The sequence below is a fragment of the Megascapheus bottae genome, chromosome 33 (assembly GCF_031878675.1).
Source record: "Megascapheus bottae isolate mThoBot1 chromosome 33, mThoBot2.hap1, whole genome shotgun sequence".
NCBI classification, from domain to species: Eukaryota; Metazoa; Chordata; class Mammalia; order Rodentia; family Geomyidae; genus Megascapheus; species Megascapheus bottae.
This window is the reverse complement of record NC_143541.1, coordinates 2,044,487-2,068,957: the sequence shown is the minus strand read 5'-3', so window position 1 is coordinate 2,068,957 and position 24,471 is coordinate 2,044,487. Positions and strand designations below refer to the sequence as shown.

General features: G+C 38.4%; 1 protein-coding gene across 1 annotated transcript in view; it reads right to left on the bottom strand.

The window, feature by feature from the left end:
- Positions 1-24,471, bottom strand: part of Cntn4 (contactin 4) — a 723,524-nt gene that overhangs the window by 63,566 nt on the left and 635,487 nt on the right. The gene's annotated exons all lie outside the window — the stretch shown is intronic.

Here is a 24,471-nt window from a genome sequence, read left to right as displayed (position 1 = left end):
GTCACACACATACACACACACACACACACATATATTAGTCTAGTCATAACCATTCCTCTTTCTTTGGTGAGCTATAACTACATTATAATAAGAGAAAGCTCACAGATAACCTTAATTTTTAAAGTGCTAATGAGAACTTAGAAGTTCCTTGATTGACTATTCTTTGTTTCTTTGTCATTGAAAGCACTTTTTCTAGATGAGAGGCTTAAATTAAATGAGGAATTATTAAGCACATTCATTTCTAAACTGTGTCAGCCAATACATTTTTAACGAGGTACAAACACTGAACTTTAAAAGAAAAAAAAGGCTAAAATATTATACAACTTGTGACTTCGGCAGGATAGTAAACATGACAGTATATCTCAGGGCCTAGAATTAGTGGCAAACATCTATTTCCTGCTGGGAAGGGAAGTACTTTCCTTGACAGATGGAAACAGTAGAACAGGAAGGATTTTAGAGGACCCTGTTTCAAAATGACTAGGAAGAGAGGGGTAGAAAATCACACAGATGGCTAGAATGGTGGCTCACACCTGTAATTCTAGCCACTCATGAGGCTGAAATCTGAGGATCAAGGTTCAAAGACAGCCCTGCACAAAAGGACCTGAGACTCTTATCTCCAATTAACCTCCAGAAAACGGGAAGTGGGGCGTGTTTCAAAGGTAGGGTGGTAGCCTTGAGCTGAAGAGCTCAGGGACAGTGCCCAGGCTTAGTTCAAGCCCTATGACCCACAAAAAAAAAGAAGAAGAAAGAAAAGAAAATAGAAAATTACATAGATGAATAAGACAGGTAGCCAAGTTAGAGATATCAACAAAGCTAAGAGATGATGTCTGAAAAAAATTAAGAAAACAAGTAAGGTTGGGAATGTGGTTGAATGGTAGGGTACTTGCCTGTGAAGCCCTGGGTTTAATTCCACATAAAAAAAAAAAACAAAAAAAACCCAAAACCAACTCAGAAGTGGCACTGTGGCTCAAGTAGTAGAGTGCTAGCCTTGAGCAAAATAAGCTCAGGGACAGTGCCCAGGCCCTGAATTCAAGCCTAAGGACTGGCAAACCAAACCAAACCAAAATCCAAGTAAATGAACAAATTATTTCTTGTATTTATGTACTTATTTTTTTATACTAAAATGTCTCAAAGCTGCATTTCTGTGTTGGGGGGGAAGAGAGGTGAAGAGAGGGAGAGAGGAAAGAGGGAGAGAGGCAATCGTGCTAGAGCTTAAACTCATGGTCTAGGAACTGTCCTCTAGATTTTTCACTCAAGAAGAACGCTCTACCACTTGAGCCACAGCTCCACGTCTGGCTTTTTGGTGGTTCAAGAGTGTCTTGGACTTTTCTGTCTGGTCTAGCTTTGAACAGAGATCCTCAGATCTCAGTCTTATGAATAGCTAGGATTATAGGCATGAGCCATTGGCTTGTGATTAGATTTAAAGTGTCCTTTGTGTTTCATCTCATCTTAATTTCCCATTTTAGACTATTGACCTATAGCTTTTAGCTTGATATTAGATTTTGCATTCATCCTAATGCTCAGGAATAAGGATAAAACTAGATAAAAAGAATTGAAGTCTGAATTTAGCCTCTCCAAACAGGTCATTCCTGACCTACTGGGTTGTTTTTTTTAAATGACTGCTAAAATCAGAGGAAAGTCAAAGATGATAATGCAGTAAGTTATAAAAATAAAGTTGTGACTTACAACTTAATTTTACGGACATGGAAAGAGGTCTTCTAATTTAACACATATTAAATTATCGACAACTTATGGAAGCAGGTGTTTCTACACTGTCATTGGAAAGTTCATATCAATGCATAAAAGATAGGACCATATCTGAAATTATGAGATGAACTGAATATCCCTTCTTTGTTGTGTGAAGCTTTGGGTTACAGCCATGGAGCAGTTGACCTTGTCAGTTCTATAAATCAAAACTAGTCTGGGGATACGGGACCTTTAAAAATGCTGGTCTTCTCTTTTTGGGGACTTTGGTAACAGATGACAAAAGCTGCCAACTCCACATTATTCTAGTACTCTAAAGAGGAAGTTTATCCCAAGATGGTGACCTCTGATTTTTGTGCCCAGCTTTGCATGGAAGTTCAACCACTTGGGAGGGAGACAGGACATCTTTGCTTGCATTTGAGTCTCTTTGAAATATTTCTCTTATAAATTAAATTCCTTTTCCTTTTGCCAGTCCTGAGGCGTGAACTCAGGGCCTGAGTACTGTCCTTGGTATTTTTCAAGGATAGTGCTCTACCACTTGAGTCACAGCACCACTTCTGGCTTTTTCTATGTATGTGGTAGCAAGGAATTAAACCTGGGTCTTTGTGCATGCTAGGCAAGCACTTTACCACTAGGTCAAACTCCTAGGCCATTAAATTCCTTTTGATTGCAACTTGGAAATCCACTTTTTCTTTTTCCCTGCAAAGGACAATGTCCTCTCAATAAAGAAATGAAAAAAACAAAAGTTTCAAACTGTTACATTTCACACAATTTTAAACACTGGGAGATTGGTGATAACATAGTTCACTTAAAAGTATGTGCGATTTAAAATAGATCAAGAGTGCCAGGCACTATGTCTATGATCCCAGCCTTGTAGAAGGCTTAGATAGGTGTATCATAGTCCACAGCTATCCCTGGGCAAAATACATGGTACCTTATTCAGAGTAATAACTATAGCAAAATTGGTCTGGAGGTATGGCTTAAGTGATAGAGAGTCTGGTTAATGATTATAAGGGCTGGAGTTCAAACCCCAGTACTAACACACACACACCCACACTCACACACCCCCACACACAATTCTTATACCTACCTTTGCCTGATTTTTATACATGATAGATTCCTGAACACATGTCCTAAAGTTAAAAGCCTAAAAGTGAAACAATATATTTGTACACTGTAAGGGCAGCTAGTGAGCTAGGTAAAATAAAATAAAATACAATGTTACCATTTCTCTCAAATTGACAGTATGGTGGAACTATGACAGGAAGCCACTAATGATGCCCCAGAAGGAGGCTAGTTTAAACAGGAATCTCCAGCCAGGGGTCTTTCACACCACACAATGTAGCCCTCTATGATAAAGCCAGAGCAAGGATTGCCTAAACTCAGGTGTGTCCGCTTTGTTCTGCACCTTATAGTCTCTTACTGAGAGATTTCACACAACCACTTCTTTCTGCCTAATGTCAACAAATGGAACAAAAGGACAAGCTTGGTAATGCAGCCCCTTGGAGCCAATGAACTCTCCTCTCATTAAGTTACAACCTGGTCCCTGTGTACCTGAGATAGGGAGTCCTTACTCTGAACCCATAGCTTTTGCTGAGTACATGACAGGAATGGGACGGCCTTGTAGGCATTACTGTGATCTGTGATCCTTTTCCCTGTTCCAGAGTTCTTCCCTCTCTGCACACAATGGACACAGAGAACACAGCAATAAAGTGGAAAGGGGAACTGGCGGCCAGAGCATAGCACACCACAAGAGCTTATCCTCTCACCCTTCTGCATGTGTGAAGTCAAAAGTCAAAGGAGTTGCTTAGAGTAGTTCCAGGGAGGAACTGTCCCTGCCTTTTTCTTTCCTTGCTTCCCATGGCTGTTGGCCACCTGTGCTCTCCCTTGTCTAGACATTGCTCTACTCCCTGTCTCCATGAGAGCGTGGTGCTCTTTCTGCATGTTCTCTAAACATCATCACCCTTCCACAAGTGTCTGTTCTCCAAATCCCCTCTCAGTAGGACAAGGCTGGCCCACATCCATCCTGTAAGATCTCATCTCAACTTGGTCATGTCTGCAAAACAATAAATACAGTCTATTTCCAAATGGTGTCATATTTTGAGATTCTATGTGAAGAGGAAATTTTGGGGGGGAGGGGAAGCACAATTCACCGTTGGTATCAAGACAGGACATCCACCAGAGTTTTTGGTCCTGGGTGACCAATCACCTTCCAAATCCCCTTGGTGGGCCTCAGAGGATGAACTGGGAAAGGATGGGGCTTAGAGAGGGCAGAACTGGGAGAGGGTGGGGCTGCAAGAGGTGGCTGAGCTTCTATGGGCTGGGCAGAGTATCACCTCTCCTCCTCACTGCTTGCCTTATAGTACAAGATGTAGCTCTTTCCTCCCACAGTAGCTAAGGAGGACTTCAAAAGGATTCTCTTCCTCTAATACAGTAACCATCAACTATGGAGTCAAATCTGATCATGGATAAGACCCAACAGGATAAAAACAGAATAAAGATTTGCCTGAGATTAGCCCAATTTCTTGTCAGATTGAGCTAGAATTCTGATTCCCTCCATTTGTTTCGTTTTCTTTTTTTTTGTTTTTGTTACTCTGAGCAATTCTGTTCTCATTTTGATATCAAAATTATAGCTAGACTTATAGGAGGGTTAGAAACCAATGGAAATCTATGATTTTTCTGCGCTTTTATGCAAGAGGCTGAATTGTTTTTAAGGATGGTAGTGACCTTGCCTGTTCTGGAGATCACCACAATACAGTATAGCTTTGGAATACAAACACTCAGGATACAATAAAACTATCAAAGGACTGGAGAGATGGCAGGGCAGAGACAGAAAGAAGACATGGCTGTCCACATTACCCAGAGGAAAATTACCCTGCGAGTGACAGCAGTGCTGTTTGGATTTGGAGAGGGCCCTATTCATGTTCCAGATGAGGAATCAGCAGAGCCAGGAAGATTAACAAGCCTTGGTATACTCCATATATACTTGACAGTAGTACCAAAACTTTTCTCTGAAGGGGACAACCAGAGAACTTATTTTGGCTATCTTATCTAATTTTAATGTTTAACTGGTATTTGCTTAAGAGTTACAAGAAGATATACTGAGACAGGTGTCAGTGGTCTATGCTTATAATCGTAGCTACTCAGGAGACAGACTGGAGAATCACAGTTCAAAACCAGTCCATGCAGACCAAGCTGTAAGACTCTTCACTTGAACTAACCGTCAAAAGGCCTGAATTGGAGCTGTGGCCCAGGTGTTAGAACTTCAGTCTTGAGAAAAAAAAAGCTGAGGGACAGAACCCTGGTCCTGAGTTTAAGCTCCAGTACTGGCACCAAAGATAAATAAATAAATATAATGAAATAAAGATATATTGAATTTCTCAGCATGATGGGAGGGAGTGAAATACCCTGATTTATAGAACAAAGGATTGTTTTGTGCAATCATGTGCAATTTATGAAGAAGTCAGTTGAGAGTCCCAGAAGATAGTCTTGCTGACATCTGAAGAAAAAAAAATAAGATGTTTCAGATTTTAAATTTCAATGCAGGACAGCAAGAAGAGACCTACTCTGAGGGCAATTTCAAGCAAACGTGGCATTGATCTTTCTGTGTAGCCTCTGTGGCAGTGAGAGACATCACTATTGAACAGGTACCCTGGTGACAAAGTTCTCTTAGAGATAATTTGCTTTCTGTCCTAAGACTTGGGTTTAATAAACCACTGAACACCCCGTGTGCTCCATCCATCTGAAGAACAACTGGTTGTCTTGACCCCTCTGCCCTTGCCTACAGCACCATTCTGGAGAGAAAATGAACTTGTGTTTGTTTAATCTGGTTTGATGCAGGTCTAACTTTCTGTGAACAACACTTTCAAAGTCCTAAAGAATAACCTTGGGAAAAAATTGCCCAAGACTAGTTGAGAATTAGAAAACTCAGTTAATTATAATTATTCTTTAGGACCATAAACAATTGTTATGGAAATATTTGTATGGGATTAGTGAAACTTTACTCTTTTAGTTGTTCACATGGTAAGCAGAGAACACTAAAAATGTCATGTTTTGAGAAAAAGGAAATAAGAAAAAAGACATATTTGGACATGTTTTAGACTACAATTTATTTCTTTAGTGCTTGTGTCTAATTTATGTATGATACTGTGTCTCCATTAAAATGAGATTTAGAATTCCTTTCTGCTGAGAACTTATGACCTGAGATAATTTCAACATAAATCTACCAGACATGGTGAACATTTATGATGGGAGAGGGAGAAAAGTAATACATTTTATTGTTTATATTTCCTTGTACTTTTGTTAAAGTGTCATAATAAGTAACATTACTTTTATAATCAGAGCATCTTATTAAAATAAATGCAGTCCTGCAGTTTCATATAACCATCTCTCAGGATTCTGGAATAGATTGTAAAAGAATAGTTAGTTTCATAACTTAGGGCATGTGTCTTCTGAAGAGCAGTATTATTCCAGCTTTTTTTTTTGTCAAAATATTCAATGAAGTGGCCAGGAGTTTGGCCTAGTGGTAAAAGTGCTTGCCTAGAAAGCATGAAGACTGGGGTTCAATTCCTTGGTATCAAACATACATAGAAAAAGAACATACATACATACATAGAAAAAGCCAGAAGTGGTGCTGTGGATCAAATGGTAGAGCTCTAGCTCTGAGAAAGCCCAAGGACAGTGCTCAGGCCCTGAGTTTTGAAGCCCCAGGACGGGCAAAAAAAATTCAAAGAAGTAAATTAAAGGATCCAAAGTCAATGTAGTTAATAAGAGATAAGAAGGTATCTGAAGCTCATGTTTCACTTCCATGTCTACACTCTTTCTACTATGGCATGTGAAGTATAAGAGAGAGCATAGGGAATCACCTTAAACAAGTAGTAAACCATATTTAAGAGGTTATCTTCAAATTTGCCATTGGATCTTTGGTTATAATTAAACAGTATATATATATATGTATATATAGAGAGAGAGAAAGAGAGAGGTATATATATATATATATATACTTCTTTTTAATTTTACTTGTCAAAATAGCTTTTGCTAATATTAAAAAGTTATATTTCCTTTAATAGTCCTGAATGTACATGCAAAGAATAAAGAATGTATAAAAATTAATTACAAGTTGGAATCGCCAAAGTTCATTTACTTCTAAGTAACTACTATGCTTAGAAGACAGTATTAATTGCTAATTAGAAAAGAAGGTCCTGCTATATGTAATTTAGCAAATAGAGGGAGTTTCTACAAACACAAATGTTGATATTGGTGAAGTTAGGAATAAAGGTTTAATTATATGTGCTCTCAGTTCTCCACCTTTTGTTAATTTCAGAATGGGGGCTTGTTTTTTTTATGCTATTCCTTTATAACATTGTCATGGTTCCCAGAGGTGAAACAAAGATCATGCACAGATCATGATAGATTACCACTGTCAAGGTTCAGTTACAAACAATCCTGGCTTTCAGCTGGGTGCTGGTGGCTCATACCTGAAATCATAACTATTCAGAAGGCCAACATCTGAGGATCATGATTCAAAGCCAATCTGAGCAGGAAAAGGCAGTAAATGTTCAGAAAAGCCAGAAATAGAGTTGGTAGAACATTAGCTTGAAACAAAAAGAAAAAAAAAACCTCAGAAATAGTGCCCAAGCCTTGAGTTCAAGACCCAAGACTGGCACCAAAAAAGTAAATAAATTATCTCTACTTTTCCTTTGTTCCCTATGCATTGACTGAATTTACTATCTTTGCCTCTGCAGAAAACTCAGAGTCCGGATCATATCATTGGTCATACAATCAAGGTTTGTCACACCTGCTTGGCAAACTCACAATTTCTATATTATTTGTTCAAGGGGTCTTGAATCCTTGCCTCCCTATTGGTAGACAGGAAACTATGGAAAGATCATTTAACCTCATTGAGAGGGTGTGGGGGGATAAACATGGGGACAAAAACATGAGAAAGGGTAGCAATGTTTGTGAAGTAATGCACCTTCTATCTGGTGAATATAATGTAATCCTTCTATTGATTACCATAAAAATATATTTAAAAAAAATCCTAGGCCCACAATCAGATTTCTGTTCTGGACTCTCATAAGGAATGTTACTAATTGTCTGGGTACAGGCCATCTAAATACTTGGAACATTTCAAATCTTTTACTTTGTACAGACTCATCTAATGCAGCTGTCCTTCCAAGGTCAAGTTCTTTTTTTTTTTTTTTGGTCAAGTTCTTTTTACAGCATTCTATCAACAAGTGTTGGGAAGTCCCAGTTCCTGCCAATTCCTAACTTTCCAAGGCTGTCCAATCCACAGTCTAATATATCTCACACACTGCCTCAACACAGAATCATGTAGCCCAAGAATTTTCACAAATCAAGTGTTAGGTGTTAACACTTCTCTCTGTCCTCTGACATCATCACAACAGACAAATCATAAATATATCATATGTTGGATCAAAAGGCATTTACTCTGTAGCAGTACTCAATTGACACTATGATAAAAATGAACTATACAATTTGTGGGTGGGGACAGGAAGGAAAAACTGGGAGAGAGAAAGGTGAGGGACATTGTCTAAAAAGAAATAGATTCATTGCCTGACTTATGTAACTATAACCTCTCTGTAAATCATCTTTATAATACCAATAAAAAAAACAAATTTTTTAAAAAATTCAATTACTCTTAAAGAATATCAGACAAGCAGATGAAACGTCTTAATATTAGAACCTTGATTCCTAGTGTGTGTGTGTGTGTGTGTGTGTGTGTGTGTGTGTGTGTGTGTGTGTGTGGCAGTACTGGGTCTTGAACTCAAAGCCTGTGTGCTGTCTTTTAACCTTTTCACTTTTACTCAGGACTGGCACTCTACCACTTGAGCCACAGCTCCACTTCTGGCCTTTGTCTGGTTAGCTGAAGATAAGGGTCTCTGAGATTTGTCTGTTTGGGCTGGCTTTGAACTACAAACTTAGATCACAGCCTCCTGAGTATTTAGGATTACAGGTATTAGCCACCAGCCTTTATCTTTCTTTCTTTTACTTTTCTTTTTTTTTAAGGATGGGTAGGTAGAGGTCAGCTTTTTCTTAAGAATATGGAACAAATTGTAACATACTTCTCCCCAAAATGTAATTATGCATATTATTTTCAAAATAATATAGCTTTCTTATACCCTTACTTTTTAAGAATTAGAAATCATTGTCTTGGAATTAGAGGGATGTTGGGAAGATTTTTAGCCACAAAGGTATATAAGCTGTATTCACTGTGTTCTATAAAGCTCAATCAAGGACTCACCATGCTTTTCAGGGAAATATTATGTGTTTTGTTCCTTAATGTTTACTATGTACAAGAACAATTTCTGTGATCAACCCAAGTCCTGGCACAGTCTTCTCTCAGCTATTATACTCAACTGCTTTCTCCTAGGTGGCAAAGGAAGTGATTTCTTTGCCAAGCAAGAATCTTTATGCTTTGCAGATAAACCCTCTAAAAAGAACTATGAAGTCACACAGGTAATGGGCTTCCATGAATAATTTGCATGATGACAGAGCATTTAAAGACTTGATATATGGTTGCTCTCCTACTTAATAGACCACATCTGCAAGGACCTTTTTTTCCTAATTCTAAGGCTAAGTTGGTGACAGGAAAAGTGAAGAATTAAGAATGGAGAAAAAAGCTCTTATTAAAAGTAACTTGGTGGACAGGAAGAAGACAGTAATGTAGAGGTGCCATTGATAAAGAGAATTTGATTTGAATAGTAGTGAAAGGCCTCAGGAGAACAGGCCATTTGTGAACCTGACCTACTTAAAGCAAAAAAGAACAGGATAAAATATGAACCACTTGATGTATATGAAGATATATAAGCTATTATAATATTATGTACAATAATATACACTTAGGTACTATATTATATAATATATTTTAGAGTTATAATTATATGATTATATAATTATTATATAATATATGTGTATGTATATGTGTGAGAGAGATTTGTGAGAAATACTATTCTAAAAATTAGCATATCACTCTTGGGAAACCCCACAAAATGAGATTTTTGTATAAATATTAAAAAGAGAGATGAAACAGTACAGTAATCTTGAAGAAACTGATAACTTTAAGCCAAAAAAGTAAATATGCTGTGTGCTACATTTCTTAAAATAAACACAGACCAAATTAATTTCTTGAAACAGTTAAAAAATTAGATTTGGTATGATTGTTCCCTGACAAAGCATGCTTTGTTGATGTGTCCAATATTTGAGATTAAAGGATATATAAGTATTAAATATGTTTTCATTGAGTAGACAATAAGAACTTTCTTGGAAACTTTTGAGTAAGAGCAAGAATGAAAGAGCAATGGGGGGGAGAGAATGAGTGGCCCAAAATTATGGAACATAATAATGAACATTTATAAGTAATAGTGATACATGAAACACTGATGTGAGTGTAAATACCAAATTCTTTTTTGAAATTAGGTAACCTGAATAATAAGTAATTAAAGGATATTCCCTTTATGGTGGTCAAATAGCAGAGAGAGAGACAAAATTGAAATGAATATGAAACATCAGGAGGTCTGTATAATTAATCAGCAATCCTACAAAACATGCTACAAATTGGAGCTCTAATTATACCATGGTGCTTAAAAAATGGGAAACTGGACATTTCATGTAAGTGTTCAGGTTTATTTATTAATATCTGTCTCTATCATAATATAAAGTGCACTTTAGAAAATGTAGCTGAGAAAGTTAATGCTTTCATTGTGGCTATTCACAACCTAATTGGCACAATTTTACAACGTCTTAATAGTCACAGTTCAGTGAAGTATCGAAAATAGTACCACGTCACTTTTGAAAGTTCTTTTCAAGGAAGAAAACCTTGAAAGTCACTAGGAAATACAATTTGTATGGATCTAAGACTTGCCAGGATCCATACTGTGTTTATGAAATTAAGTAGAAAATTTACTTTAGAATATATTGTTCCTTTGCTACTTTCAACCCTAGGCCTTCCCATAAACTATATTCTTTAAGGAATTCATTGCTTCTGAATTATTTGTTACAAAGAATTCGAAATTTTGCTTAGTGTACTTTTGTGTTACATATAAAAGTTTACATACTTTAAAAAACTATTTTTATAAGAATTACAAAGTAGGAAGTGGTGCTGTGGCTCAAGTGGTAGAGAGCTAGCCTTGAGCACAAAGAGGCTCAGGGATAGCACCCAGACCCTGAAAAAAAAAGAATTATAAAATATTAGATGTTTTTGACAGCTTATGTTAAACCATTGAATTGATTTCACCAACTTTTTTAGTTCCCAAATCCCTCCAGCTATTATCTGATCATAAATCTTACATGTGGCTGTTAAGGTGAGCCTTCCATTATTCATTTGTGTGTGTGTGTGTGTGTGTGTGTGTGTGTGTGTGTGTGTGTGTGTGTGCAGGTCCTGGCACTGTTCCTGAGCTTATTTGTATAGGACTAGTGCTCCACTACTTGTGGCACTACTTTGGCTTTCTTTGGTGCACAGTTGGAGACATGAGTGTTATGGACTTTCTGGTCTTGGCTGGCTTTGAACCATCATCCTAAGTTCTCAGTCTCCTGAGTAGTTAGGATTACAGGTGTGAACTGCTGGTGCCTGGCTCCATGATCAACTTTAAATTACCTTTCTCATTTGCCTAGTCCTTTCCAAACAATATAATACACACCAAGACTTTTGTTGTCTGGTCTAAGTTTTAGACTGACCATAATGGTAGGTTTGCCCTGAACACTTCCTATGTATTGCTCTGTGACAGATACTACAAAATGTCCAAAAGGAATGGAAGCAACATCACGCCAAACACAGCTTTCCTGTGGACTGAACATCTGCTGTGATCTCCTCATCACTGATTCTTCCATCCCGTAAGAAGAAAGGTAATGTCTGATTCCTTACTTTCTGACCACAGTGCTAGTACAGTGTGTTCATATAATTCAGGTACATCAAAGAGGAGACAGTGTCATCCTCTTGGTTAAATTGATTGGTTTCAGGATGGGCATGTGACCCAGCCTTGGCCAATCAGAGTAAATCAGAGTCGCCCTTAGCTTTATACCTAAGGGGCTGACTGTGCAAAGCTAACTAGAAAAGAGATTGTGCCTTTTTTAAAATTTATTTATTTATTTTGCTGGAATCACGGTCGTTCACTAAGAAATAGTTTGCCTGAGAATAAAACCAATAGAAATAAAGTCTTGGTGATAATTATCCTACTCCAAGGGCCAAAATATGGAATGGTAAGATCCGAGATACAAGAGCTTCCCTCTGTAAGAGGACAAAAGAAAGTTGAACAAAGAGATAATGATGATACTTGCAAAACTGTAAGTTTGTGAAAGATCATTGAGTTAAAAGGGGCGACTTTCTAGCTATGTGAATTATACCTCACTAAATATGTAAAATATGTTAATGAACATCATGGATTAAATATGATATGTGACTCAATCAAAGGACAGTCTATCCAGAGAAAAGAGGCCAAATATGCCTGACTACCTTTCTGTCTGCTTCTTCCCCATATTATAAACCCATACATTTTGGGCCTCTTTCTCTCTACACTTTTATGTGGCTTTTCCACTCAAGGTTAGCACAATACCACTTGAGCCATATTTCTTCTGGCTGCTTCTTCTTCTTTTTTTTTTTTTTCCTTGCTGATTAGTTAGAGGTAGAAGGCTCTCAGAATTTTCTTTCCCTGGGTTAGTTTCAAATTGTGATTCTCAAATGCTTGGTTTCCTGAGAAAGCAGGTATGAGCCACCTGTGCCTGTTAGAAAGTTTTGATTTTTCCCCTTTTTTATTAATATTTTTTAAAATTTCAATGTATAGAAGGGTTACAGTTATATTCGCCAGATAGAAGGTACATTACTTCTCACACATTGATATCCCTTCTTATGTTTTTATCCCCATTTCCCTCCCCTAATCCCCTACCCTCATTTTTCCCCTTCTATTTCAAATAAACAAGTAAACATCTATACAATATACCAGGTAACAAAGTAGGATACTGTAACAATATGAGATTAACCAAAGGGCAACATAAGAGAAGAGAAAAACAATACATAAAGAATAACAGTCACTTATAATTAAGCTCTTGTTTCCATGTCCTGGAGGTCCATTAATTTGGCCTCATCCTACATGGCCTTATGTATCTAGGGTTGGAGCTATTGTAATCCTCTGCTAGGAGAGTTCTAGATGTGTACTAATTATTATTTTCCCCCTGCTTTGTATTAGAATCATTCAGAGTTCTGGCTTCCTCATCTTGAGTGCTATTTTATTTTAAAGACCATAAGGTAAAAATTTCTTGAACACAGGAAGTCTGTTCAAATGTATTCACCAAAACCAGGGAAATCCCCCACATCATCGCCCATGAAATAAGGATACTGGGTGTAACTAACACCATCTTGACCACATGATTGATGATAGGGAATTGGGTTTAGGTCTTAGCTCCTGCCATCTTGTCTTCATGGTGGAGGAAGATGAAATCTCAACTCCCAGGTGATGGGCGTACTTGAATTCCTAGAGACAGGGACTTGGACAATAGATTACTGGACTTGCCAGTGTTGGGTCATGAACTCTCAGTCTCCCTGTGACCCTGCTCCCTGATCCGGAGTCTGATCAGGCCATTACCCCATGCCTCATGTCTCCTGTTTCTCCTCCCATTTGAATGGTGTCTCACTTCTGGTCTCCGTTGGAGTTGGTCTGGTGTGTTGGTATTGCTTTTCTGCTCTTTCTTTCCTCTCCTACTCTCATGGCTCAGTTTTCTAACAGTGTTAAGTGTATTCAAGGTGCTGCAGATCTCTAAGAAAGTCTCCCAATTGAACCTCTCAACATGCAGCTTATCTGTATCTCAGGACTGACCTACACCACCACGTCTTTCGCCTTACTTTGCCCATGAGTCAATAAGGCTCGGGAGGAATCACAACTTTCACATTCATTTTGGTGCTTCTACACTTTTTCCTTAGGGCTGAGGCATGTCTTCAGTTATTTAGGAACACATTCTAAATCAGAACATGATAAATTCTGATATATATCTTACTTCTGAGGAGTGAGAACGGGGTGGGGGAACGCAAAGCTCATTGTAATCAACTTCCAAGAAACTTAAAAAAGTGATTTTTCTTGTGAGGAGAAATATGTGTATGCCCACAGATTCTGTACGCAGTTCAGCTGCTGACAAACCATTTCTGGAACTGTTCTTGAGATTAGCACAGAAAAAACAGCAAATGCAATCTCAGCTTGTTTGTTCCGGCTGATACCATCTGAACAGTAGCCCAAAGGCAGGCTTTGGAGATAAGGCAGATTCCCTGGCTTTCAAATGGAAATGGTCTGGGTTCAAAGACAGCTGACCCCCTTGTTTTAAGTGACTGAACAGGAAGTACAAAAGGCAGCTGAGCTTTATAACTTTGTTTTAAGAAAAATCAAAATCATTGTCATGATTTTTAAGTAAGTTGCCATGAAACAGGCATTTGGAAAATAAAGTATGTTTTCTTGTAGATTCAGACTTTTAGAGTATGTCCATCTATTTACCAGGACTTCCCCACTCATTCATTCACAGCTAAGGTGTACAGTTTCCTTTCCCCAAAAATGATGGATCAGACTAAGGGTTTTCTGGCTTGAAAAGTTCATGAGTATATCCATAGCCAATGTAGCCCCAAACGTAAACATTTTAGAAAAATGAAAAAACCAATTGGCTGATTGAAACCATCCAAGTAGGTAACAGAAAGTGAAAGATATGGATACAGGGTCTAACTGGAGCCATCTTGGAATCTTGTTGACTGATGGGGACTTTCTGAAAACTCTTAGAAGTGAGATCCCACTCAACCTGAGGTGACAGATGCCTGAATTCCTAAACACAGATGGGGTGGGCACTTGGACAATAAATTCCCAGACCTGCCAGACCTAAGTCATGAACTCAACAAGATGATTTGAATTCTTATGCTTTCTTTTTTTTTTTTTTTTTTTTTTTTGCCAGTCCTGGGCTTGAGCTCAGGGCCTGAGCCCTGTCCTTGGACTTTCTCAAGGCTAGAGCTCTATCACTTGAGCCTCAGCACCACTTCCGGCTTTTTTCTATGTATGTGGTACCGAGGAATCGAACCTGGGTCTTCATGCATGCTAGGCAAGCACTTTAACCACTAGGCCAAACTCCCGGCCCCTCTTATGCTTTCTTTAACCCTGCTTCTTGACCCTGATCCTCTTTAGACCCCAATACCTCAGCTACCCCATTGCATTGTAGCTCATGTCTCCTGACTTTCCTCAGGTCGCCACAGCGTCTTACTTCAGCTCTCCATTAGAGGTCATCTGGTTTGTTGGAAATGATTTTCTGCTCTTTCTTTACTACCCCCATGGCTCAGTTTCTCTTCAGTATTAAATGCATTAGAGACTGCAAGTTTTGTAGTGGCCGGCTTTCTAATTCACCTTCCAGTTCAACTCCCAATTCAACTTCCAATTTCAACTCCCAATTCAACCTCTCAAAACGTGGCTTCTCTGTATTTTGCTATCAAATCCCCATATAACAAGGTAAGTCTAATGGAAGGGCAGAAAGACATGCATTTGTAAAAGGCTTGGGCCAGATCAGCCTGTAAGAAATGTAGATTTTACTCCTAGAGCCATTTGCACCCAAACAATTATAAGCATAAATGTTAAAATTACACGCTAAGGACTAAAGTGAAACACAGGTATTATAAGGTCCTAGGAGAAACAGGATGGAGACAAAGTAGGTGGCAACACAGAGAGATGTGCAGCAAACGGAGAGTTAAATGTTAGTGCCCTTTAGGAGTATGGATTTGTTTCCTCAGCCTATTAAAGAGGCTATTAAAGAATTAAAAGGCAGTCAAATGTTAAAGGTAAACAAAGTAAGGTTATTTGGAAGTGAAAGGAAAGCCTTCTTAAGAGAACAGCAAAACTCAACATCCAGAGTCCAGAGAGGGGCCCCAAAGAGGAGTCCAGCAGAGACCACTGGAGGGGCTCAGTATAGAACCAGGCTCCCACCCCCATATTCCTTCCCTTGGACTTTGAGCTGATGGCTTGATGACTTTATATGTATCATTCCATGCCTTTTCAGTGGTTGAGCAGGGAAGACAAAGATATTAGGAGAAGAAGACGCACTGAAGAAGTAGCCTGTGGGATTGTGGGAACAAAAACGTGCTGTGATGGGCCCTGTGTTATGTCCACCACCTTTTGTCTCTATCTACCTAAAAGTTCCCTGTCCCCTGCACCCAACACACACAACTAAGCAAAAATAGGAAGTAGGAGAGCCAGTTCTAGATAGAGAAAAATATGGACACGGTAGGAAGAAAATGTGGCCTAAATAAGTAAAGGGGAAGATGAGTTTTAAGTTTTATGTAACTTTACATTTGCTCTTTTACAATGAGATGCTGAGATAGCTACAGTTGTTTATGAAATATCAGGTTGAGCTGATAAATAAGTGGCATCCTTAATGTGGCATGGGGTGGCACCATTGTACTTAGGGCAAAGTGGCAGCCACAGCTACCGGAGGTACCACCATCTAGGAGAGACCTTGAAAAAGTCCCTTAAATGACATTTAAGACAATTTAAGTTATGTGTAAGTTATAATTTGATTCCCCTGTCCCCTACCGGCCCAAATTATTAAATCTCTGGATCTTAAAGATAATTTCTAGGCCAATAAACAGTAGTAGGGTGCATACCTAGAATGTGTTCCATCTGCAACATACAATCATGGTTCACCTAATTCTTATAAATTTGTCTCGAGAAAACTCACTTAACTCATCCCATGCTCTGCTACAAACACTTCCCATAACAGAGCCTTCGGTGGTAAAGTAGGGAATCGGTATTTTATTATTAAAAAAAAAAACATGTATCCACAGATAGGATAGAAGCAGGTGTTAAGGCAGGCCCTTGGATGTAGTGCAAGAGAGAGCCAACCCCCTTTCTATAAAAGTTTCTCACATCAAAAGACAGTCGCTCTTCCTATCTCCCAAGTGTATCTAAGTCCATCAGTCATCAGGAGAGATGGCTGCTAGAAAACCAAGAGCAGTGTATGCTTACCATACTCATGGACATTGGATAAATTATGGGACCAAATGAGAGAGACCAAAGTATTCTTATGGAGATGAAACAGTAGGGGTCAGCATTAGCCTTTCAAAAAGTATTACGTATCCATTTTCCTTTTTCAATAAGGTCCCCACAAATTCATTCCTTCTCCCCACTCCCCAGTTCTTACAAAAGGACTAGGCAATGGCTTCTTCAGCATGAAACAGCATGACAATGAGCTGGAAGTAAGCTGGTTTCACCCCACAGGGGCTTCTGAATCAAACAGCTCCTCTAAATAGAAACAGCATTTGCATTTTCTGTTTTCTGGCTCCAGGAAACCACCTTGGGCCCTTTTACTTTTCCAACATGCTTCTTCTAGGGATTTCTTTAAAAGTCCCTCATATCCTCCCAGTAACATTCATTGTGTGCTTGAGTTGGCTGGAATTGTATCTGTTAATTGCATGTAAAGAACGCTGACATGTTTTAGCCTGGTAAACAAAGGACCTGGGTAAAGTTGGGGGAGGGAAACTGCTGTCTCCTCATATTTGGAATGTGGACAGAGAAGAGCTTAAAACCCAATTATGAAAGACTCTATCTGTGGCTAAACATCTTAATAAACAAACATTTCCTAAGTGGTACTGTTTCCCATGAGGATTTCTATTTGTGGATGTGTCTAGCAGAAGAGCATTTGACAAAGTGGGGTTTTCCTGGAGGGAATTCAAGACAAGAATCAGATGGGGTTGGCATAAATGATTTTTGTGATCCAAATCGTTAGTAATTCTTAGGGTTCTGATGACATCTTTCCTCAAACTTAAGTTTTCAGATGTAATTGTCTCTGACATGTTCTCTCAAGCATGTTTTCTTCAAGCTTAAATAGAAGGCACAGGTCAGGGATTTTTTTTTTTTAATGTTTAAAATCAGAAGTGCCACTAAAAGCTCAGATACTGTCCTGCTGTGTTTCCCAAAGGTTATTTTGTGCAAAGGCCTTTGATTCTGTTCTCAGAGCACAACACAGTGTATGAGATACAGTACCCTTTAATGTAGGTTTGAGGGTAATAATAACCTTTGATTCCCCTGACACCAACCAACCTCTCTGTTCAGTTTTTCTGCTCAGAAGGAAGGTGACCATTTTCTAATGATAAGATGGTTTGGTTCAGAGCTAGATCTGCCAGCAGGAATGTGGTAACATTTTATATGGTAAGCATTGAGACCCAGTCAAAGTACTTTTACTTTTTATATACAGGATGCTTCTTCTTAGCTGTCATTTTCTAAAAGGATATAGCCCTAAGGTTGCCAAAAACAAATCTATTGTGTAAGACACTGCCCATGAATTATTAAATATCCTGTATGTGAGGATGAGGTAACTACCACTGCGTAACAAACAACCTCGACACTCAATTGCTTAAATCAGAAATGGAATTATTGAATTAACTGAATTAAACAGTTCATGCATGTTTGATCAGGTAATTGCTGGCTAGAGTGACAGAGGTGACAGATCCCCTCTTCACTTAGCAGGCTTTAAAAAATTCTTTCATGCCTGGTCTTGACAAGCTTTCAAATCAGTACTGGAGAGGAGTCCCAATATGAAAGCAGAGTGTGGAGTTGTTGTTGTTTTTAATTGTAAAGGTGAAGTACAGAGGGCTTACAGTTACATGAGTACATTTCTTATGGAACATTGTTACCTCCTCCCTCATTTTCTCCTGCTTTTCTTCCTCCCCACAAGCTGTAAAGTGCATTTCGAACACAGTGCCTTGTGAATATCACTGTTACATTGGCTCACTCTTCGTCCATTGTCTTATCATTTCTGTGTTTCTCCTTCCCATCCCCAAATCAGATAAACTTAAATGCAAAAAAAAAAAAGGGCACCAAAGTACAAAACAGTGACAACAGTGGGGATAAACTAAAGGGGTGGGAAGCATAAGAAAAAAGAAATATATACAGTAAGAAAAATATACAGTATAATAAGAATACAGTATAAAAAGAAAAATATACTAAGAAAAAAATCTGCTTGTGTCCATATCTTAGAGATCATTTTGATTAGCAGCATTTTAGAAGGTCCTATGTACATAGCTATTGAGCTACTGTGAACCTCTGCTAGAACTGTCCTCGACATATACTAATTATTACAGATGAAGGAAACCGGCAGCCTATGAAGTATTTTCTAGCATCTATTTACTAACATTTCACTGGCCAAGGCAAATCACATGGTCCAGCCCAAAGGCAAGGCGTGAAGGTGATGCCAAATAGTATGGGTATAGGAAAGCAGGGGAAATAGGAAGTAAGCCAGGCCAGTGGCTTATGCCTGTATTCCTAACTACTGATCTCAGGATGATGGTTTAAAACTAGCCCAGGCAGACAAAATGGAGAGAATCTTACCTCTAAGTAAATAGCCAAGGGGTAAAAGTAGAAGTATGGCTCAAGTGATAGACTGCTAGGCTTTGAGCAAAGAAGCCAAGCCAAGTGTCTAAGTCCCAGAGTTCAAGCCCAATACTGGCACACCCACTGGTTTGAAGACACTCACAATAGTAATACTTGTAGCTAAATTATTATGCATGTATGCTATTTCCCTTCAACATAAATCCAAATGTTTTAGTGTGACGGTCTTATAGTCTATGACTTGTATTCTAAGCTACCACAAGTATTTTCATTTGTTTGGTTTTGAGCTAGTACAGTAATAAGAAAATGTGAACAGCTCCTGTTTGTGCAGCACCAAATGTATTTGACGTATTTGTGAATAGAGAAAAGGGCCTCTATCTTTTAAAGGGGCATTAACCATTATTACATGTTACATTCTCCTGGCCTTATTGTGAACCAAAGTAACAACTGTATACCTCAACAAAAGATGTTTTTAGAGAATTATCTCAAACCAATTTTCACTGGGGATGTAGACTTTTACAATGTGAGCAGGTTCAAAAAGAGAAATGTTTTAAAATTCACATCCCACACCTAAGAGGGCGACAGATGTAAAAAAAAAAATCTCAGCTGAAAATGAAGTTCTTCATTTCATTTTGGAATATTTTTCTCCAAAGATATCATGAGACAGATTTTCAAAGGACTTTGAAGATAGAGCTTCAGTGTTTCATGCTTGTATGATTGAGTCTGGGAAATATTACCTGAGCGTTGGCAGTGGAATTTGAAATGCTGAGTTGAAATATTTCCATTGAAGTTGTACCAAAGTTAAATAGCATTAGAAAGTTATTTAAGCTGATTCTCCCATTTTCTTATGAATTTCCTCTCAACTTTCATACCTAGAGACAAAGACTTACTAGGTATGCAAGGTTTTGGAGAGAATTTACCTCTGAAATAAATAAGAGGATTTTAAAAAGAGATTTCAAATAGTTTCTGATGAGTTGAAATTTTTTTCTTTAGAGAAATCAGTCACATACATATTATGGGATGAAGAATAAAAGAGCAGGTTCCTAATTTAAATGTAGGATGGAATACGTATTCCATTCAACGATATGGAAGTTGTTTCTGTTAAAATGATGATTAGGTTTGCTTATCAATCCTATATCTAAGAGTTTTCTACTTGATGATCCTCATAGATTGTGCTAACAGGGATAAATAACAAAAGGATGTTCTATGTTATGACCAGCCTGAAGAACTCACAAATACCTGTATAGATCTAAACACTTCCTGCCCCCATTGTACTGAAGTCTGCAGAGGTATTGACATTTTTAAAGAGTTCTTACTGGGCACTCTGTCTATATTATCCTAGATATAATTGCGAATGCACTAACTTCTGAAAACTTGCTCCAAAAACAAGACCAGATTTCTTATATTTAATATATTTCTCCCAGAAGCTCACTTCTTCAACCTAACAGATTATATTCTTTTCTTGATGTCAATATATTGCTATAGGTGCCTGTAATGATATTTATTCCTATGGACCAAGGAATATTTTACAGCTAAACTTATGTGCTTATATCTTTTACTCAGCATGGACCAGGGAAAAGCTCGGACATAGATATTGAGAGCCTGGATTCAATTCCAGCTGGTCCATGGAATGGTCACTCCATCTTTAGTTCAGGTGTTCTGTAGTTGTGGAAGAATCTAGAAGTTTACAACCTCTAGGCTCCCTAGGTTTGAATGATAATTTCCTTATTTTTCTCATGAAATACTACCAGCATCCCTCAACATCCTGTCTTTAAAAAGGACTGCTCATTTCATCATAGAAAGCACTTCTTTCCTTGGTGTGGTTTCTCTTAAGCTGCTGTATTGCATCTCTCAGCTTGAAGTCTTTCTGCCTTTTCTACTTTCCCCTACTGCTTCTTCCACTGCTTTTCAGGGAATAGTTGCCTGCTATCTTATGTTATAATGTTTACATTGTATGTGTTCTTCAAGGTAGACACTGTGTCTCTCATCTTCCATGCATAATTGCATTATAGGAGCTAAGATAGGAATAATTTTTTGTAAGGTTAGCTAATTTATGCTAAGGTTTAAAAGAAGTATACCAGGGAGGCAGGTAGGCAAAATATTAGTCTGGTTGTGATGAGAATTCAATAATCTGAGTTATGTCATGAATTTCTTTGGTCCAGTATCCAGGCTTTACCTAGGACAGTTCAGAAACTACCACAATGTAGTTCATAAATTCACCAGAGTGACTACTTGCAAAATATAAGAACTCACGAGAAAGTAGTATATAAAATGGGAGGATAACTTATTAATGTGCCGGAAGAAATGAGACAGACATTCATCCAGCCTAACTAGCACATTCTTCCCCCATAAAGCAGGGCTGTAATTAGAGGCAGTACTGCATGGTGTTCAGGGAAGTTTTCTTATTGTCACCATGATGACCAGGAAACTCTGGCCCTAGGGATCTATAGTCTTGCATTATGTAAAACACAGATACAGAAAATAAACACATAATCACAAAGCCAAGTGGGAGAAGCTGAATTAGAAGGATAGTGAGTTCAAAGCCTCCCTGGGCTACACAGCAAAACTTTGTTTGCCTTTTTTGTTTTTAAAAAAGGAAAGTAAAAAAGAAGACAACCCGGTGGAAACATGCTAAACCTCTGTTAGGAAAAATACCGTCACTGAAATCTATTAAAAACAAAGAGTGCACAGATGCAGCAATGTACTCACTAGACACTAGGCTGAAAATGAACTGTGCAAGTTGTACTTGGGGATGGGAAGGAAAAACTGGGGGAGAGAGAGTGAGGGAAGGGATGACAGAGTCCCAAAAGAAATATACTCTTCACCCGACCTATGTAACTGTATCCCCTCTGCACATTTATAATAACAAAAACTCCATTAGGAAAAGAAAAATACAGTTAAGAAACTGGAATTGAGTTTAAACTGGAATTGAGTTTACAACAGGCGAAGAGCTGATCAATTGGTGACTGATTTCCTACAAGAAACAAGAAAACACTTCCTTAATATGAGTACTGACGATGCCTTTGGAAAGTAACACCGCAGGATGCATTGTCAAAGAATAAAGGCCTTCGTATGAAATATCCACAGCAAGCTTTGCACAAAAGAGGGCGGATTTTCTTCTCAGATAAGAACAAGACAAAGGTACCCGCCCACTTCACTTCTATTCACTTTGAAGTTGTACTGGAAGTCTTGATTAGAACAATTAAGAGAAAAAAAAAAAAGAAAGAAAAAGGAAAAGGAAAATAAGTAAGAGATATCATCAAAGTTGAAAAAGAGGAAATTTATTTGCTCTATGGACAAACAAATATATATATATATATATGACAATCTATCATATATATGACAATCTATCATATGACAATCTATCATATATAGATACATATATATATGTGTGTGTGTATACATATTTATATATACAAAATGGGCCTGTCTGGAAAATGACTCACTGGATGTTTCTGAAACTGTGTACCTGAAGATTTTACAGCTTGGAGCTGCAATGACCATTTTGTTGCTCATGAGGAAAAACATCAATCTAAGAAAGGGATCAACCTGGTACAGCAGAGCTGGCCTTTTTTTTTGCTTTGTTCTTAAAAAATCAGAAGAGGGCTAATAATAACTGATGGACATTCAAATTCCATTTAGTCTGCTGCTAGCCCAGTCATGCTCATCAATAAGATTTATGTGCACTTTTAGGCCTGAGTCCTGAAAGAAATATTTTATCCTTAAGGATGATTTTTTTTTTTTGCATCTCATCTTGCTTGTTATATCTGACTTTTCAAGTTTCCACTCTGAGATTTTGGTGAGCACCTGGCTGTCCCTTCAGCCTTCTATGTTTTTCACGGTCCATTTAACTTTGGAATGCTTTCGGGGGGGTTTTCATGGCAGATTTGCCTTCTTGATTATTTTTGCTTTCACCAGTATGAAAATGAGGCTGCACTGCTGGAGAAGCAGCTGTGCTACCTGCCAGGTGTCCCTTCCCACATCCAGGGCTGGGCATGATGGAGCAGAGGGAGGAAGGATTATGGTTAAACATTCGATTTGTATCGTCTTTACTTCTGACAGTCGGCGTTCTTATGGAGAGATAAATTGATTAGAAAACAAGAGCCATGATTGGGAAAGCCAAACAAAAATTGTCCAGAGACAGAAGCTCAAAATTAGAGGCAACTAAGAGAGAATGAAAACAGGGCGGGGGAACGCTCCATATGGCACTGTTGTAATTACTTAACAGGCCTCCGTTTCATGATCAAAAGATTCCTCTTATACTGCAGGATGAGATGCACCAGAACCAAAGGTCTTTGCTACCCAAGCTGGGTGGAAGAAGTTCTGACCCTGATGTCTGAACTTCCCCCCCACCACCTCCCCACCTCCTGTAGTGGGAAGAGGAGCCTGGAGCCCAGAACTGTCACTAGGTTGATTTGGATGACACATGTTTGCAACTACCCAGAAGGATCCCCTGTGGACTGAATGAAATCCAAAGGTGAGAGGGGTTGGGGGGAGGCGGGGGCACAGAGGGAGGAAAAAAATCTTGATAAATATAATCGCAATTTTCTTGAAGCACCGTATGTGATGACATTTGACACAGTGACAATTTAATAAGTGGAAAGGGGGAGAAAGACCAGACAAACTGTCCATCTCATGTAATTGATCTTCTGCAATTTCCCAATGGGCACAGGGGGACAACTCTCATAATAGCTTATTCTTGTAACCCAGAGGGAGAAGGTGAGAAGGCTTGTTCATTGCGGTGAGGCTTCCTCTTTCTCTTCAGAAGACAGGTAGACAGATATAATGACTTCCAGCAGACCCATCGGAAGATGCTGGGCAATCAAGATTAGCTTTTGGAATGAGAACCCAATGACCTTTCTGTCTGGCTTGTAAAGCTGCAATGATCCCATATGCCAAACAAACACGTCTCCATCTTGGAAATGATGAAGCATATTTTAGAAACATGCACTTGGGAATGAGTGATTAAGAAATTCTACATGTGATATGTTTATAAACACAGGAAGTTGATTCCTAAGGTATCAGCTTAATCCAAGATAACTTAGTGCTTAGATAAGCAGCCTTAAAAATTCAATCTAAATCTTAGAATAGAACTCATCACATATTATTGTCACTAATTAATATTAGTGGATGAATGAAGGAATGAATCAATGAATTAATTACTCAATGAATGAATACCCCCTGGTAGTTCGGAGAACATATATCACCTACATCAACAGGCCCAACCAAGCTCCAGTGCTTTTCTTTCCTTTAACTGACAATTTCTGTGTTGAACATGGGACTTTTTAATCCTCAGATGGATTGCAAAGACCCAGGTAGATGGTGAAAAGATCATTCAATATAGCACACTGGAGTTCCACAGAGATTTCTCAGCTAGAAATATAAACTTTGACTTCCTCAAGATTTATATAGG